This window comes from Struthio camelus, chromosome 2 (genome assembly GCF_040807025.1).
Source record: "Struthio camelus isolate bStrCam1 chromosome 2, bStrCam1.hap1, whole genome shotgun sequence".
Classification (NCBI taxonomy): Eukaryota; Metazoa; Chordata; class Aves; order Struthioniformes; family Struthionidae; genus Struthio; species Struthio camelus.
In genome coordinates, this window is record NC_090943.1 from 105,225,574 (window position 1) to 105,231,573 (window position 6,000).

The window sequence follows — 6,000 nt, forward strand, 5'->3', positions numbered from 1 at the left end:
TGAAAAAATCTAGTTCTTCATATTCCAACCTCACATAAAACAAATACGAAGCTCCATGTTCAGCTTCAAAAATGCAAAGGTCTGAATACATATTCAGACAAATCATTACCTGTGATGTTTTCAATAATTGTGGGAAATGATTCCTTTTCAACTGATCAAATAATTACTAGTACTTATTAGTTCTATTTTGACAGAACTAGTTTAACACATTCTCAAAAAAAATGCACACTGCAAAAATATTCTTTTAGATCATCACAAGAGTGCCATCAGCCTTCCACAAATATTGTAACAAACAACTCTACACCACAACGAAACATGATCCTCTAAATGTTGAATCAACATTTTTGCTAAGGAGGTATGTGTATCAAGTCAAGTCATCTCAGCGCATAACTGATCCCCCAGTGGTAAACAAACAAACAAGAACACAGAATGTCTTACCTTGAGACGCCAGCTAACATAGCTCCATAGGTCTAGTTTTTCTCCAGTGCATACCCCAGGCAAGGCAGCTAATTAAGTCACAGGGCTGATGAAATGAATGGCCTGGTCTACAGTTCTCACTAAGGGTGTTCACTGCTGACGCAGAGGAGTGAAGAGTTCAGGGACCCTGCAACTCTTCCAGTAAAGTCAGTAACTTAGCTAAGTGCTTCCTCCTCCTTTTTTCCTCTTTATTTGCAGGGCCATATGCAACCGCATTCTCTCCCTCTATGTAACTCAAGAATTTTCCAGTCTTACATTAAGCCCCAAACCCTCCATAATATCCACTTCACATAGGCTCTCAACTCCTTTGTCTCAAGGGAACTCAAATAAAAGTGTTCTGCTGGGGAAATTCCCTCCTTGGCAATAAAAATCTCCTCCCTCAAGAAAAAGAATGTCTCCCCTACACATTTTGCCTGTAGGCAAAAATCAGTATCCTATTTTTGCAAGTCTTATCCATTTATTTCCAGGAAAACATTAAATCAGCCAAACAGCTCCTGCTGCCCCTCCACTGGAGAGATGGAAAGTAACAAGTGGAGGAGAAAATGTGGAAAGAAAACATGACAGGGGAGAAAGAAGTAGTAGTTCTGACCCCCTGGCTTGAGGGCACTGTGGAAAGGAAAGCAGCTCAGAGTGGGTGGGAAGTGGCAGTGGGAAAACAGAACACGTGTGTGTATGTGTACACATGCAGATTTTCCAAGGACTACTGAGGAGGTGTCAGCCTTCCTACGGGCACTAGTATGTGTGTAGCATGCATTCCTGTGTCATGTGAGACAGCCACAGTAACATGGCTCACCTGCCCCCACCCCATTTAGGGAAGGACATTGCCCACCCTGAACAAAGGTGTTGGTGTCTACATATTCACACGCAATGGGGCCAATATTATAGGAGAACGTTATGTTACATGTGCTGTTTTCAGTTAACGTGAAATGCTTTATAAGCTTACATAAACAAGACAATCTGATCTCGTATTTGTTCCATGTCCGTAATTCCTTGAGACCAGTGCATGCAGACAGACTCTAAAGTCGTAAGTCTCATTTCTCTGTGAAAAAGAAAAGGAATTAGGGGGAAAGGAAAAAAAAAAAACTTTGTATTCTTTGCTCTTACAAGGGCAGATCCCCTTACACCAGATACTGCTCTTTCAGCAGATCTTTGTGGGTGGAGATTTCATATCAGCGTGTCTGCCAGTTCCTGACAGAGTTTCATCCAAGCCACAACATACACAGTCAACATTAATTAGCATTAATTATTATTTATAAGAAGCAGTATTATCTGCATTGCTATCACTCACACTTATTTTTACGTCTTACATAGGGCTCATGTGTATGGTACACCACTGCCCAAACAGACAGAACAAGGTCCCATGGATACTGCAGACTAACTCACGATATTGTCATCCTTAAAGCATTTTGAATAGATCATTTTAAGAGTCAGGACAGCCTGTTTTCTACACTTCCATGAACTTGCCTTCTACTTTCAGTTTATATTCAGGTTAAGTTTTCACTTCTTTTTTTCTCCCCCTCACAATCATGAAGGAACAAAAAAAAAAATCCCCGCCTGTAAAACATAAAATTGCTTTATTTTCCAATCAGAAAAATAGGAAAGAACCAACATAATATCATCCTCTCAAACTCTCTGGAACCATCAGAAGATAGCATTTCTAGCACAGAAATCTCAAGCAAGCTTTTTGTACTTGATCAAAATGTATTGATTTCATATGACTGAGGAAAAAATGCTGAATGCATTTATATTTTGAATTTATTCCTCAATCTCTTTTGTTGGCAGGGGGAAGAGATGGCTAAAAATCGACTTATTATCACAAAGTATTTTTATTTCAATGAAACCAGCCTATCAAAGGAAAAAACGAGGATTGCTACAAGTCTATAACCTACATCTTTCTTTAAGAAAAGACCAATTTTTGCGAGAATGCAGGAGTTGCACCTTTAACACAAGCATCAAGTATCAGAAGTCTAGCAATGAAAGCTCTAAACCTAGAAATCTGATCCTAAACTGGAAAAGCTTCAGTTTCCCAAAGACTTTCACAGAGCCTTAGTAAACGTAAGGAAAGATTTATTCATATTTTTTTCAGTGCAGGATCTGGATCTAACTTTCTGTCAGACTATTTCATATGCCTGCTCGCCCTCTTTAGGGCCCTACAGGGCTTTGAATCACTTCACATATCAACACAGGCAGCACCCTTACCAGCCACCTCTGAGTTCCAGTTTAAATCTGTTTGCAAACCCAGAATCCTGTTCTGTGAAACCGCATTTCGTGTTAGCCAATGGTGTTGATTTTATTCAGGGCCCGTGAAACCACACAAATATCATATAACTCAATTCAAAACAGTTAATTAGCACAGATCTCTATTATCAATATTACTGAAGTTATTAGTATTGTTGATGATAACTATTCATAAATAATGATTTGCATAAATTAAATTAGGTTGGAAGAACTCAGGAGAATTAGTAAATCCTCTAGTCCACATGGTGCAAATTCTCTTTATAATAAGTTCTGCCTTACTTCCCGTTTAAACAACATTTTTATTTATTTTCTTCTTCTCTCTCATTTTATTGCTGGATGCAATACACAACAGCACAGGCACTGAGATTAGTTCGGTGAACCCAACTTAGAAAGTCACTTTAGCATAGGCCAAGGTTAGTGAATCCACTTGAATACATAAGGTGAATTCACTTGGTCAGTCCAGGCTTGTTGAGGAAACTATTAATAATCAGCTGGAACTGCTGAGTCAATATTATGAATGAGATGGAAACACTGAGCACATCTGATGTGCTCCCATTGCTTGCATCCTATTTGTGACTGTTGCAATCACAAATTATGCACAGCTCTGAAATACTACATACTTTGACCAATATGCATTGCAACATTTTGCTGTGAAGTCACAACATGTTGTGTCATACTGTATACACCTTTCAATAAGAAGTAAGAACTGAACAGAGTAGGAAGACGTTGGAGTACTGCTCATATTTAAAAGCTAACTTCAACTTGAGAGCATTTGTGAATAATTTGATTTCTATGGATACATGAGTTTTATTTGCTTTGCAAAGATATAAGACAAGACTTACTTTAAGGATCAGATATATAACAAAAACAAGCTCAAAATTAGATATCTTTGGAGTTTGCCATTTGCTCTAATATTCACATAGGCATTGGATTAATTTTTTCCATAAATTTTCTAATCAGAAAAGAGAAATCATGCCACTTTTCTTATATAACCAGCAAGCACACTCATTACAAATGTTAGAAAAGTTTTTTTGCCAGAATAACTTGTGAATATTTTGGGTAATAGGAAACGTGAGAATACTGTTCACATCTAATAGGCAATTAACACCTAACAATTATTTGTAGAAATAATTCCTTATGAATTTTGTACTGTGGTTTTCAAATGTGAAATGCCACACTCTCATTTAGCATTCTTCATTTGAAAAGACAAGAGATATGCTTCCAGCATAATAAAAGCAGGTATGGAAAACAGTTTGATCCTCATTGCATTTATAATCAGTAATTACCATGCCATTATATTCATCAGTCAAGTACTTCACTGGCATAAACAGACTCACCTCTTTTGGCAATAGAGTTACAATCACATATGCTGTCAGTTATCTTCATCCAAAATGCTCAGAGACAATTAAATATGAGGAATGTATAAATTATTGTCCAGATCTTTAACTAGTTCATCACACAATACTTCACTGAGGTTAATTAAACCATGCCATCTGATAATGGGGCCTACTATTCACAGCCTAATTAATTTTTAGATGGGAGGTTAACAGAAAGAGGTAACTAATGAAATGCAAGCAACACAAATTCACTATGGCAGGCTTAAGCTAGCTCTGTAAAGCAATATCTCAGTCATAATGGAAATAACACTTTCAGAAAGCTTTTGGTGGCAGCAAAGACATTCCTGTTACTATTGATTAAGCAAGGCAACTATCAAGGCACACATAAAGACACATTAATGCACCTTTTCCTGGAGCTAGCGCTGATGATCTAGCACTTCACGGAAAGATCTTGCAAAACAGTCCAGTGTGATATGTCCTTCTGCAAGAGTCATACCAGAAAGAATGCTAAGCAAGTGGCAGCCAGGTAAAGGAAGAGAATAACAGTAATGCTTGGGGTGGAACACAACATGTAGCTTTTAAGCAACAAATAAAAGTTCAAGGAGCAATCTCTCTCACACCTTACACAACGTTTTGGTTTAGCCCCCTCGGTTCAATTGTATTTTAACTTCAGTATGAAGTTTGACTGTGAAGAAAGTAGCTTTACTTTTCCATAGTCTATTATCTTGAGTAAATAACTGAGGTATCTCCATTTTAGGTGCTTCCTAAGAGGAGGCAGACAGCTTGGAGTTCACCCCAAATACTTTTAGAACTCTGAAATACAGCCCAGGTGACACCTTAGACTTCCTTTTGGCTAACAGAGATGTGCACTGCAAGGTGCAAATCACCTAACGTACTGCAGTCATCTGCTTTGGAATGAGATGATGATTAAGTTCCAGCTGTGACAACATGTGCAGCCATTTACAATTTCAGCCAGCAGTTCTGAGAACTCGCTTTCTGGAAAGCAGAGCCAACATATTTAGAAATGCTTAAAGGTAGAAAGTTTCAGTTCAAACTCGCTAGCATGACTTCAGTTCACAGGTTTTAGTTTCTTCTTGTCTATGGATTTCCCTGCCTTCACCTCTGTTCAAAATAAAACCACTCTGCTTAACGCTATAATTTTTCAAAACCTTTTATACCCCAGCCAGTAGTTTTCCTGCAGCAGACTGAAAGGGTGTTTTTAAAAGAAATTCCTCAGACTGTCATTGGATCGTACTTCCAGAAATGAAGGCTCACGCCATGCTGAGAAAGACATTTCCCTACAATGGTCTTGGACAAAACTCCTCAGCATCACCAGAACAGAAACCTAACCAACACATTCCCAAAAGTACACTGCTAAACATAACTATGCTACTGTTTCCTGTAAAGAACAGATGAGAACAATAACATCTTTATCAAAGCTTCAAGATGTGAAATGAACACAAATATTCACAGAAGTTACATCTTGCACTTGGAAACTAAATGGAGCCAGGGCATGGATTCAAGAGCTAACATGTGATTACCCACACAGTTTAGCTAGTAAGAAGCTCCCTGAAATGGGTTTTCTCATGCCAACTCGTACTTTCTCATACAATGTATAGGCACGGTTCAGGGTTTAGCATGGACAAAGGGTTGTTCCCTCTAGGCAGCACAGATGAGGCCACCTCTTTGGGAGGAATAGAGTTTAGCCCTGTGGGCACAAGCCCTCAGGGTCAAAGATTGGGTACTAGTCTGTTTTATTTACTAGTAGTGAGGTAGCCATAAAGACCAGACGGAACATTGTGGGTATCTTTTACATTTAAGATCAAGATCATATCTGCAAGATTCGCCATATTAAGATCATGATGTTTCAAATACTAATACACATACACAAGGGTAATTTTCTCAAATTAGTTAGGATTACTCCTGTACAAAAAAGTATGCCAGCGTA

At 38.3% G+C, this 6,000-nt stretch overlaps 1 long non-coding RNA gene across 1 annotated transcript in view; it reads right to left on the reverse strand.

Moving 5' to 3' along the window:
- Positions 1 to 4,832, reverse strand: part of LOC104146128 (uncharacterized) — a 104,602-nt gene extending 99,770 nt beyond the window's left edge. The window contains exon 1 of the long non-coding RNA XR_011139102.1: positions 4,457 to 4,832. This is a non-coding gene — a long non-coding RNA (uncharacterized lncRNA). The remainder of the gene's footprint in view (positions 1 to 4,456) is intronic.
- Between the last annotated feature and the right edge of the window lie 1,168 nt (positions 4,833 to 6,000).